Consider the following 13,306-nt stretch of genomic DNA (forward strand, 5'->3'; position numbering starts at 1 on the left):
ACTAGTATGAAGGATCTAGGCCCGGAGTGGCCATCCAGATTTTGCCAGACTGCATCTTCCATTAGAGAATGGTCTACATCAGGCATGTTAAACAGGTAGGTCATGATCTACCGGTAGATCACTGGTAGGTCATTGGCTCCCCCCAAAGAAGCTGAACAACTGTGGCTCCCCTAAAAAAAAGCTCAACATTTTACCACTTCCCTGAAAAAACTCAACAACTTTGACCTGAAACCAAAAAAGGAGGCAGATCACTGCCAGTTTTTAACTCTGTGAGTAGATCGCAGTCTCTTGGGAGTTGGCCACCCCTGGTCTTCATGATTCTCTCCATCTCCACAACCCCGATGGGATAGGTTAAGCCAAACGCTTATCATAGTCTAACATTTCATTCCCACCGTGGCCAAGCATTTTTTTAACACCTATGTATGCACACAACCAATCCCTTTGGAGCAAGTTATTTCTAGGTCGCTTTAACCTACCTCACCGTTTGGGGGAGAGGGGAAGAAATGAGATGAAGGATACACCTCTAGCCCTCTTGGAGGCCTTGAGTCAAGGACACAAAGAAAGCAAAACAAATACAATCTAAATAAATAAAGTGTTTACGTCTGTAGCAGCAAGACAGTCAATGCAGTGGAATCTTAAAGAGACCAAAGACTGGTTTATATGATCATTTGGGAGGTCCGTCAAATCAGCAGCGACCTTCCCTTGCCATTCTTCTTGGGCAATGAAGGTGCTTCCACTGGAGAAACCACCGATGAATGTGCTTCCTCTGTAGGAACCACTATTGCAAAAGCAATAACTCCCAGAAAACTCCAGAAATGGAAATTCATGGGCACAGCCAATCCTCCTTTCCCATGGCGAAACCAGCCATCCTGAGCAAATTTTCACAATAAACTGGGAAGGATGAACGAGGGCATTGCTCTCTCATCTTGGTGTTCTTCTAGGATAATATTTTTAAAAAATTAAAATGAAGTAGCCACAATATAAGGGGAATGGCCATAGCTCAGCAGTGGAGAATCCGCCTTTCATTGCAGAACATCCCAATTCCCGGCATCTCCAACGTACAGCTGGGATAGAACCTTGCCTGAAACCCTGGGGAGTTGCTGCCAGTCTGTGTAGGCAATGCTGAGCTGGGTGGACCAGTGGCCTGACTCAGTGTAAAGCAGATTCCTGTTGTTTCTATGGAATGTGTGGTGGTGAAATGAGCGACATGTCCAAGCACAACATGCTCAAACTTTCCTGTAGGTGAAAAGAATATGAGTCACAGGTTGACTTTGCCTCCCATCTTTTCAGCAGAGCCTGCTGGATCAGACCATTGGCCCATTTAGTCCAGCATCCTCTTATTACAGAGGCCAACCCAACAGCTACAGCAGGCATCCCCAAACTGCGGCCCTCCAGATGTTTTGGCCTACAACTCCCATGATCCCTAGCTAACAGGACCAGTGGTCGGGGAAGATGGGAATTGTAGTCCAAAACATCTGGAGGGCCGAAGTTTGGGGGTGCCTGAGCTACAGGAAACCCGCAAGCAGAACATGAGCACAAGCGCACTCTGCACACTTGCAGTTCCCAAGTGAAGGTAGAACAGAACCACGGAAATGTGTCCCATCTTCTAAGCAGGACTTTTCCATATGGAAACCAACAGCCCCTGAGTTTTCTTTGCCAGACTAGGAGGGCAGGTGGTTCTCCTCCGCGGCTGCGTGCAAAAAAACAACACACAAGCTTTCATTCCCTAGTTTGTGTGTCTTAGCCCTCCACCAGCTTCCTTAAGTTATTGCTTTGTTTGGCTGATCCTCAAGAGGTATGACTCTATGTATCGGAATGCCTGCGTTCCTATCCATTCCTGAAGCCATCAAAATAAGGAGTTGAGCTTCGTCTGCATTTTCTTTTCCATTTCATCAACCTTAATTAATGGCAGCCAATGCACACAAGATGTGTGATGTGGAGGAAAGGAGGGGGGGAACCCCTCCTTTTGGCCTGAAAAAGTCCTTCCTCAATTAGATTTGCAAGCAGTTAGCTTTGAGGGTAAAGAGTCGGTCATTAGGGGTCTAACAAATTAAGACCGGGACAACCAGTAATCTTTAAATACAGGCTTTAATGATTTCGACAAATCACTGCAGGCAACATCATTTTCAGGAGTGCCAGGAGAGACTTTGGATAATGTTTTTCCAATGATCCAATGGAAGAAGAGACAAACAATGGAGGTTGGCGCTGGAGACTGGAGAGACAACATCATTTGGTGTGTCCTCACTGTCCTATTCAGACCCCTTAGATCTACGAAGGTCACCTGGTTGATTTAATTGCAAATTTGCTCTACCTTTGGGCAGCAATTGGAATGTGAATATAAGTGTTCTCTATGGCCCACCTACAATTATGAGTGAAGTCCCACTGAATTCAATGGAAACTACTCTCAGGCAAGTAGGTATAGGAGCCCCAGTTTTCCACTAGAACATGGGCGCTTTCCGGGAACACTGAAATTGCTGCTTATTGGTGTGGAGGGTGAAGCTTTTAATGATCTGGGATGCTATCTAACAGTTTAAAGTTCTTTTTTTACAATGTGCATCACTTCTGATGGTAACCGTCAGCAGTAGATTATGTGACAGCTTAACGCAAAATAAAAAGACATGGAGAAATATTGCTCCTTCCAAACATGAGGCAGGATTTCCATGACATTTCCAGTTCCTAAACACCTGTCCAATGCTTGCCCCAAATTCCCTGCATTCTGCTTGTCCAGAACTCAAAACAATGGTCTGAATTCCTGCATCCATATGAAGGATGTATATTTAAACATAATGTAATACCTGATGATTATGGTCTCAAAACATTTCATATGAACTGCAGTGGTCTAAAACAACACTTAACGCAATTCAGATGGTGTAACTCAATAGATACACTCCTACCTATCTGAAAATCCATTCAGCGCAGGCCAATATTCAAATAAGCAAAGTAAAGAGCACGGAATTGCTTTTTCTCCTCCCAAAAGGCTCGCATGATGGCTTTGAGAAAAGATGGAAAGCGTGCCAAGCAAGCGTCAACCCAGAGCAGTAGGGGGAAGCGCAATGTCTTTCTCCTCTCAATAATTCTTCAGAAATTCCACCTCGGATCGAAGGTTTGAAAATTACCAAGCCATGTCCACAGACCATGAAAATTTATCAAGTATGTCTTATGTGACAAGAAAAGAATGCCTCGCTGCCAAAATTAGATGGGCTTCAAAAGTTACTGACAATCACTGCCATACATCAGACGAACAAACCATCATCTTTTGACACAAAAGGTGTTTCAAAAGACTGATATTTTTCACGTCAGGAAACAAAAAGTTTGTATACCGGGAGAACTTCGTGATTGTACCTAAAGTCACTTGCATGCCAAAACATTTCAGAGGGCTGAACTGTTTCTGTGGCCGCAATCGCAGGCAAAGATTTATACATGAAACAGATGGGACTTCAACCAATTTCCATATAATCAAGTCCGGGCCAAACATCCCGATTTGCTTCTAACATTAAGCCAAACCATGGTTAAGCATGGACGAGCAAATCTGTGGGCTTCTGGAGAAGAGGTTGAAACCACTTCCCGTTGTTCTGTTGCTTAGCCATGGTTTGGCTTAGTGTATCATCCAAAACTGTGTCCATGGGCTACTTCTCTCCAGACAAATCACGAGCTATAAGTGATAGGACAAACTATGGTGTTTTGCCCCAGATATTTGCCAATAAACCCTAAGCCAAACCATGGTTTAGCTCTGCACAGCACCAGAGTGGCAAGAAGGAGGAAGCAGAGCAGATGCAATCTCTCAGAAACTTACACATTTGCATCCTTTGGCTTAGTGTTACGTGTGATTGAGGTCATTGCATATGAGAGAGAGAGAGAGAGAGCAGAATAGACAAGAGGAAGGAAGTTCCAAGAAAGCACTGAAGCAAAGTTGGCTGCTACTCGGGTCCAAATCATTTACTTATGGATAAGATCTGCCTGTACTGTAAAAAGTTTTTAAAGGCAATAAAGGCTTAACTGGGTAGTTTAACTGGGATAGCTCAATTGGTAGAGCATGAGACTCTTAAACTAAAGGTTGTGGGTTCGAGCCCCACATTGGGCAAAATATTCCTGCATTCCAGGGGGCTGGATTAGATTACAATTCTATGAGAACATGCAGTAGATTTCAGCGCTAGCTCAAGAGCAGGTGGCAAGCATTGCAAATTATGGCCAGGTGTGAATTATTGGAAGGTTTAGCCCACAAACTCAACAGAGGTACTAACTGTCGACCGTCAACACCACAGTTTGGACATGGAAAATTCCCCAATAAATCCAGCATGGTGTAGTGGTCAAGAGCGGTGGACTCATAATCTGGTGAACTGGGTTCGATTCCTAGCTCCTCCACATGCAGCTGCTGGGTGACCTTGGGCTAGTCACACTTCTCTGAAGTCTCTCAGCCTCACTCACCTCACAGAGTGTTTGTTGTGGGGGAGGAAGGGAAAAGAAGATTGTTAGCCACTTTGAGACTCCTTAGGGTAGTGATAAAGTGGGATATCAAATCCGAACTCCTCCTCCTCCTCCTTCACAGTCCTGTATGGTAGGTCAGCATTATGTCTATACCTCTGATAAGACGTGAGGTGGAGGCTGAGAGGAGCCGACCCAAACAATGCACAAAGTTTGCAAAAAACTGGTATCTTGAACAGGAATAGTTTATATAGGCCATACTCTTAACCACTACGCAGCTCTAACTCATTCCACCACCACCAAAAGCAAATCAACGTTTGCACATTTCTTCTGATGCATAATGAAATATTTGCTTCTTATGGTATGGTGCTCCCCCCCCTAGAAATTCTGCTAAGATGAAGTACAATCCAGTCATTCACATGAAGTAAAATCCAGCACAGGTACACTCAAAAGAAGAAGGAAAAAAGGGGGAGGGGATGGGAGGAGAAGCCTTATCTGAAACAAGACACCACATTTTCCGATCAGCAAGGTTAACCAAGAGGCAACACAACTGAACGGGCGTAATTTCTCAGCCGTTTATGACACACTTGCGTTCCATTTTAATCTAAATCTTGCCTTACCAGGACAAGAAACAAGCAAACAATTTTCTGTTCCACACAGTAAATTGCAGGCTGCTGTACAAGTGGATTGTAAATTCCATATGCATCAAGCTGCTAAGCCTCGCAGCTGCTTACTCCTTCTGGGTTTGTTTTTTTTAAAAAACGTGGACTAAAAATGTCTTTACTTTCTTCATTTGGCTGCCCCACACCCCACAAAAACCCACAATGGTATAAATACAAACTTTGACCAGGTAGACAGAAGGAACTTGGATAATGATGATGTTCTGATTTGGGTGTGATGCTAAACCATAGTTTAATGAATGAGCATGGATGTGCTTTTTGAGCTCATGCCCTCTCCTTTCTCCTTCTGGGATTGGAAGCTTCCTTCTTTAAATGCACTGAAGTTGGTCTTTATGGGTCAAACCTGATTTACAGAAAACAACCCAAAACCAAACTGTGGTTTCTTTTCCTGGTTTGTTCCAGTGAACCCTAGCTTGAACTAGCCATAGTTTCTGAACTAACGTAAAGGCAAACTGTGGTTAATTTAAACCAGAAAGTGAATGCTTCCAATTTCCTCCTTGTAGGTTGTGCCAGAGAGGCTGAACAGCTGGGGAAGCACCAAGCCTGAGGCTGACACCCAGATTTCATCCATGTAGCACCACTAAACTATGGCTCAGCATTACAAACTAGGTCACTATGCGTCATTTCCAAATGCTAATTGCATACTATCCAAAGCTTTCATGCAACTTTTAAAGCACAATTTGTGTTTGAAATTGTGCCAGAAAAAGCAAAAGAGAGAGGGGGAAAGAATGGAGGGAGAAAACAAAGACAATATTTGACCTTTGAAACCTATTGCCTTGTTACCAAAAAGAAGACTACACCGTTTTGTTTGAAAAACAAATTTTTCTGTAACATTTCACACAAAGCATGAGACCTAATTAGCAAGCCATACAAGCCACAAGGAAAAAAGCAAACAAACATGCCAGCTTCCTTGCAGGCTGTCTATCTGTTCAGTGGTCTCTAGGAGACATGCAGACATACCTTAGAACACACTGCAGACACCCTGGAATGTGCTTTGCCTTGAAAATGCCAAATAATTAGATTTTCTTCCTAGCTGTCTCAAGCATCTATAATGCCCGGCAACCTCAACTGTGCTACCGAAGCAGTTGAGGCACTGCTTCTACCAAAGAGGGGTGCGGGTTTATCTAGAAGCCTCTCCCACTTTGCCAAGCACTGAGGAATAGGGTGCGAAGGAGAGGATATTCTCCCATACCTTCCCTTCAAAGTTTTCCAGAAAACCAGCATTGCAGGTGAAACCTCTAGGGATGTATTGTGAAGGACCCACCACCCTTATAAAACACTTCCTTTAGGTGGTGTAAAAAAAGAATCTGATGGTGTTTTAAATGAGAGTTTTTAGGAGATGCCTATTCCTCTCACAGAGCTACCATTCTCAGGTTTAACAGTCAATCCCTCTTGACAGGGAACTCTGGGATGTGTGAGGGGAATAGGAGCCTCCAAAAATTCTTGGCCCCCTTAACAAACTACAGTTCCCAGAATTATTCGTGGGAGGCCATGGCGGTTCAATGTGGCATCGTAACAAGCTCTGCTGAGCTCAATGAGGCTTGCTCCCGGGTAAATGGGGTTACGACTGCCGCCTTAGGTGTTGATCCGCCTAAGGGGTTGATCTCAAACACCTTGGCACTCAAACAACTTGGAACCCAAACACTGCAAACCCGGAAGTAAGTGTTCCAGTTTGCGAACTTTTTTTGGAAGCCGAACGTGCTCCGATTTGCGTGCCACGTTTCCGATTTGAGTGTTACGCTTCTGATTTGAGTGCTACACTTCCATTTGAGTGTTACACTGAGGTCTGTCTGTTTTTGCTATTTATTTTTGCATTTTTTGTTTCTGCGGCTCTTTCTGTTTTGTTTTTTGTCACTGTGTGGAACCCAGGTCACACCATTCAGCTACTGATGGATTGATTGTGTGGCTGCAGTACAGTGTTTATTGCTTTCATTTTATGGATCAATGGTCTCGTTAGATAGTAAAATTCATGTTAAAATTGCTGTTTTAGGGGTTGTTTTTAAAAGTCTGGAACGGACTAATCCATTTTGCATTACTTTCTATGGGAAGGTGAGCCTTGGTTTTGGAACGCTTTGGTTTTGGAACAGACTTCCGGAAGGGATTAAGTTTGAGAACCAAGATACCACTGTATCGTGCGTGATATATGCCACTTCTTAAAACTAGGGCTTAACTGGGATATTGCAAAACTCAACTCTTTGGAAAAGAAAGGGGTAGGGCTGGGGGACTCCCTGCCCAAATCATGAATACTGTATACAACAGCTTTCTTATTCACGGAAAATAAAAGCGACGCCAAGATTTTCCCACCCACCCCCGGCCCGCTTTTAGGAGGCCCAAATGATTTAAGAAACCAGAATATGTCATAATTACATAAAGTTTCCAAGAACTAATAACTTCCATGGAAAGAGTTTTGTGCTACATTTGCTGAATAATTTGCTTTCCACATTTCCCCTTTGGTCTACTTAAAAGCAAAGAGCTTCTGACAGCAATTTGCTGGCAGGTTGGGGAATTCTTGCTGAGCTCTAAAGAATGCTGGATTATGCTAAATTGCTGAAGGGGGCAGGGAAGAGACCAACTAGGGTGGGGAGAGTCCCTATAAATAAAGGGTTAAAAGTAAAAGGGACTGGAAAGCAGCAGAGCCTTTAAAGCGCCCAATTACACAACATTTGCTAAACTTTGCTTTTATTATCAAACTTTCTAAATATCTTTTAAAGAAACGACAGATTAATTTCATCTGTCTGTAAATATATAAATATTAAAGGCATACTATTCGTTACAAAGAGATTTGAGGTTTTCAACGCAATCATTTCTTTTAATTTATAAAAGTAACGAAAGTTCTAAAAGAGAGATTGCTTTAACCCCACATCCATTCATGATATAAGCCTCTGTTTAGGACTATCAGTCCACTAAAATATATTTGTATTCGAATACAAGTGATTAAGGGACTCGTGTGGTGCAGTGGTCTAAACCACAGAGCCTCCTGGGTTTGCCAGTCAGAAGGTCGGCAGTTTGAATCCCCACGATGGGGTGAGCTCCCGTTGTTCAATCCCTGCTCCTGCCCACCTAGCCGTTCGAAAGCACATCAAAGTGCAAGTAGATAAATAGGTACCCCTGTGGCGGGAAGGTAAATGGTGTTTCCATGCGCTGCTCTGGTTCGCCAGAAGCAGCTTAGCCTAGTCATGCTGGCCACATGACCCGGAAGCTGTCTGCGGACAAACACCGGCTCCCTCGGCCTAGGGGTACCTTTACTTTACAAGTGATTAACTGGAGGGGGGGAGAGAGAGGCAGGAAACTAAGCGACACACGAGGCTTTTGTCTGACCCAGATAAGGCAAGGAGACCACCCTACAAAATATCCTCAGTGCTAACTTTTGGTGGTGGGTGGGGACTTGTTCAGAGGATCCAGCAGATGATCAGATTAATATTCAATTAACGACTCGGAGGAGGTAGCTACTCTTACACAACACCTAGCAAACATAAGTGTGTACATTTGGGTGTAGGAGACCCACCTACCCAATCCTGCTTCATTGTCAAAGCTGCTTTCAAAGACCTGGACTGCTGAAATGGAAATAAAACCTGAATAGCTCACTTTTTATTTAAAAAAGAGAGGCATGTTATGCCTAGCAAGCACCCAGAGACTATAAAAGCCCCAGCCGCGCCAAGACTCAAATGGCAACCCAGCATCTGACTCGTGATTTAGCACAATTGGCAACCGTCTTGGGCAACCAAGCAGCCACCCCAGTCTCCTCCAGCAGCGGGTGCCAGCAATAAAGGCTGGGAATATTAAGAGGCTGCGGAGGAGAGACCAGGCACCACCAAAATATTCAATTAATGGATCCAGAATGGAAGTGGGTGAAAAGACCAAGGGCTGTGAAACTCTGGAAGGGGGTTACTTCTGCCTGGAATGGGACAGAAAGCAGATCTGCCACAGAAACAAAGGGAAGCTAGCAGCCATAGAATCACAGAAATGTAGAGTCAGAAGGGACCACAAGAGTCATCTAGCCCAACCCCATGTTGCTTTTATGTTAACGTTAGCCTTCGGGAAACGCTTGAGTATTAGCACCCCACAACAAGCTGTCTTCTTCAGGAACCAAGGTGTTTGCAATGGTTGGCACCAGAAAGACGATTCATCCCATGACTCATCCTGCCATATAAAGAAGGGGGTGTAGAGAAGACTACAAAGTGAAGGTTTGGGCCAACATCATGGTCCCTGAACCTACTTTATCAGCTTCACCTGTCATTTGCTCACCAATTGTTTTCATTGGAAAGGGGTCCAGTAAAAGCCCAGAAGTGTGTTCACATGGGGTCCAATGGGTTGCCTTCCTTAAGGCGCGAGCGAAATTCTACTTATAGGAGCAACACCCTTATGAGTTCACTTTCCATCCTTGTGGGTCTCCCCGCAAACACACAGTACAGACAAGCCGCTGCTGGTGGGCTCACTCAGCTATGAACACACCACTAACAGCATCAAAGAGATCAATCATGCACTAAATTGCTACTGAAAATACTCTCTTTTCTGCTCTTATTTCTCCACACGGCTGACCTGCTATTTTCTGCTATATATTCTTTACATGCTGCGTCCCGGCGATTCTGACTCAAAGCCTGCCTCCTCACGAGCATCGCAGCAAAAATGAGGGTGGGCCGGAGGCAAGCTCTCGGCACAGCCCCAGGAGTTCACGGGATGTGGACTTTTGCTGTTGCTGTTTGCTTGGTTAAGTCTTGCTGCTGCTACTGCTGTGGATTATTCTTATTTTCTCCTAACCTAGAAGAGTCAGCTGCTTGGCCAATAACCAGCTGGAGAACCGCAGCCGCTGCTCTGGCACTAGGGGACAGCCTATGAATCAGCCTTTGGCCTCTCTCGGCGCTCAAGTAATAAGATAGCGTGCCAACCTTAGTTACATCAGACCCCTGGCAAGCCAAAGTACGAAGGGGAGAAAAACGGCACGGCTAATTACACCAGGCACCCAGCAGCTCCAGCTAGAACACAGTCTTAAAATGGACATGGTTACACTTCCGGCATAATTTAGGCTATAGATTATAGGTGGCAATTATGGGCAGCATTTAAGTGTTCTGTACTTGTATTCCTGGGCGGGGGGGGGGGGGAGGATTCCACTAAATCTAGCACCAAAGCAATCCACATTCTGGTTCTGGCAATTCAAGGACAACTCTATAAATGTAAATCATTTGCATAATTCATTCCACGTCCACTAACTGGGGCAGGTAGGTGGGCAGGGAAAGGCACAAAGCACTGAAGCATCACCTTTTGGACAGTGGGGAGATGCCCACCCACCAGGCCGTGGTTCAGTGGCAGAGAACCCGCCTTGCACACCAAAGGTCTCCGGTTCAATCCCTGACATTCCCAGTTAGGACTGGGAGATACTCTCTGCCTGAAACCCTGCAGGGCTGCTACTGGTCAGTGTAAACAATACTGACCTAGGGGGACTGATGGGTTTGACCAGGCATCCCCAAACTGCGGCCCTCCAGATGTTTTGGCCTACAACTCCCATGATCCCTAGCTAACAGGACCAGTGGCTGGGGAAGATGGGAATTGTAGTCCAAAACATCTGGAGGGCCGAAGTTTGGGGATGTCTGGATTTGACTCAGTACTTCTATCCTCCCCAGTGCCAATTCCAGGAATCCCTTGGACAAGTTGCCTGCAGTTATCCTCATCTTCCCCTGCGATCAACACTTTTCCTCCTGTCTATCCACTTGCCATCTTCCAGCTGGCCCAATCCACACAGCTAAGCAGAGAGAAAAGTACTAAGCCTGGCTTGCATGCTGAGTAACACCATCTCATGGCTCTCACTCCCTTTGAGCCTTGCTGTTTTATTTCTGCAAAGGACAGGGCTGCTGTCACAGAAGCATGCTGGTCAGTAATCACACAGTTCAAAGTTTATTCTTTATTATAAGGAAAGAAGTGATCTCCACAGACTTGGCTGAGTGTCAGGCCTAATGAAAAGAGTAGCTCATTCCTGGTGGTCTTCCTCCATGGAGATCAGTTGCCGAGACTGGAAGTCCCTGTTGCCTCACAGCAATCTAAGTCCCCTCCTTTCCAGGGCTTCCCCCCCCCCAAGCAATCAGAGACTGTGCCAGTGTGCAAGCCAACCTCTCCTCTGCCCTTTTCATGCCTCTTCTGGTTCTGGGAGACAAGGGAGGAGGGGAGCCTGTTGCAGCAGGAAGGAGAGACACGCTTGACTCTTAACCAGCCTAACCCATCTCTGCCTCTTGGCCTCCCTTCTCCGACTCTCCTGCTTCAGCTTCTGCCTCTGATTCTGGACTTTGAGAACCACTGATCTAAGGACAGGCACTGGCACATGCACACCCCAGCAGCAGCTGATGATGCCAGTTCCCGACGCCAACCCACAGAGTGGACAGTGCTGGCATTTAATGCATGACAATAAAAAGGCAAGACTCAAAAGGAAGGGAAACCATGAGAGAGAAGATATTGCTCCCTCTTCCCCAACCTACTGCACTCTGGACGATTACAATTCCCAAAGGCATGGCCAGCGATCTGGGATGATGGGGGCTGTAGATCTACAGCACATGAAAACACCAGGTTGGCAAAGGCTGGCTACATTTGATAACATGCATATTCTGAATACCGCAAAACTCAACTATATTACATTACCCCATTTGCAAACACAACAATATCAATAACAGCATTATTTCCAGAGCCACACAAAGGGAAATTGCGGTTCCCCCGTGTTGTACTAGCACAGCGGAAAGGCTATTTTGAAGCCATCGGTTTACAGTTGGGAAGATTTCTAAGGCTCCAAGTTCTGTCTTTTCATCAAACCTAGGAATCTGGCAGAGCCCTGCAGAGTTGGCTTGAAAAGAGAATAAGCAGTCATCATTTCAGATGCCATCGCAAACAATGGGAGAGATGACTTTATTTTATTTTTTTCTGTTTGTTAAATTATTTTATTTTGCCAGCTATTTTAAGAACAGCTTACTGCATAAACACAGTTCCAAATAATGCCAGCAATGAGCGGACTGGTACAATTACAAAACTGATGTTCAAATATTTACAGGACCTTTTGCCTACATTTTCCAGTTTGCGTATAGAAGGGGTAGCTAAAAAAAAAACCACATTCAGGATTCTGTTCATACTCTTTAACTTGAATGAGTACACCCTAGATTATTTTAAGCTTGGAGATATGCTGTGCTTACTGATAATCAACTTGTTCTGCAGCAGCATCCGCCCCTTTCTCAGCAAAGTAACCATCTTATAAGCTTGGCCCTTTTCTCCCTCCAGCCACTCTAGCCTGAGAGAGCTACTTTAATGCCAGCTTTTCATCATTCAACAGGAACAAATTAGGATAATGCTGCTATATTGGCAATTCTGGACTGGCATTCCAATTAATGCTCAAAAAGGATTGATCTCTTCAGGCCAACGCCAGCCCTAACTGGGCCACCTTCCTATGATGTGCTTGTGGTAGTGGTACCTATTTTTCATAATGCCTTAAAACGAGTAACACGCTGGAAAATGAAGGCAGGACTATGCTGGGCGATTTACAGCAATATCTTGGTCAGAGAGAAAATCTGAGTTCTCTGTACTTTCTTTGTGGAGGCACCACACCAGTGTCTGGCCCACTCCCGTCATGCTGATCACGCGATAACCACGCTTCTCCAGCTTGTCCAAGACGATCCGAGGGGCATCCTGCACATAGTATTCCCAGAAATGGTTCCCCAACATGTTTCTTTTCGTGGCCCCAAGGTATTGCATCAGGTTTGGGTCAGAATGCTCATCGCCAACCATGGTGGGCCCAACCTCCATGCGGATCTGAGTACTGATGAGGACGTACGGCATGATGCCCCGCCCCGTCGCGCTGCCCCCAAGGTCGAGAGATGACTTTATTTGAAGGGGGGGGACTTTCCTGTAGGAGCTGCATTTGTACAGCCAAAAATTCATTAAAAATCTGATTTTGTGAGAAGGGGGGTGGCACCTCTACTTCCTAGTGCCCATGCTTTAGTCATAGGTCTAGCACCACCAAGCACAGGAAGGGCTTTGAAATAAACAGGCCAAACTATCCCTTTGCAACTCTGGTTCCATATACAGTACTGTATTAGTTGGTTCACCCACCAACTCTTCCCACCTGCTCCATAAACCAGGGTTCAGAATTGCTTAGCCTTCAAAAGCATATCGTAAGTACATTTAAAACATATTCGAATCCATTATTCCAGCACTGGCAAGGGATGTTTTTCCCC

The 13,306-nt window shown here is 45.1% G+C and overlaps 1 protein-coding gene and 1 pseudogene across 2 annotated transcripts in view; both read right to left on the reverse strand.

Moving 5' to 3' along the window:
- EXT1 (exostosin glycosyltransferase 1) overlaps positions 1 to 13,306 on the reverse strand; it is a 260,361-nt gene that overhangs the window by 197,060 nt on the left and 49,995 nt on the right. The window lies entirely within an intron of this gene.
- Positions 11,987 to 13,092, reverse strand: LOC118089709 (GTP cyclohydrolase 1 feedback regulatory protein pseudogene; annotated as a pseudogene). The gene has a single exon (XR_015951587.1). The product of XR_015951587.1 is annotated as a GTP cyclohydrolase 1 feedback regulatory protein pseudogene (transcript).

This window comes from Zootoca vivipara, chromosome 8 (assembly GCF_965207765.1).
Source record: "Zootoca vivipara chromosome 8, rZooViv2.hap1.1, whole genome shotgun sequence".
Lineage (NCBI taxonomy): Eukaryota > Metazoa > Chordata > Lepidosauria > Squamata > Lacertidae > Zootoca > Zootoca vivipara.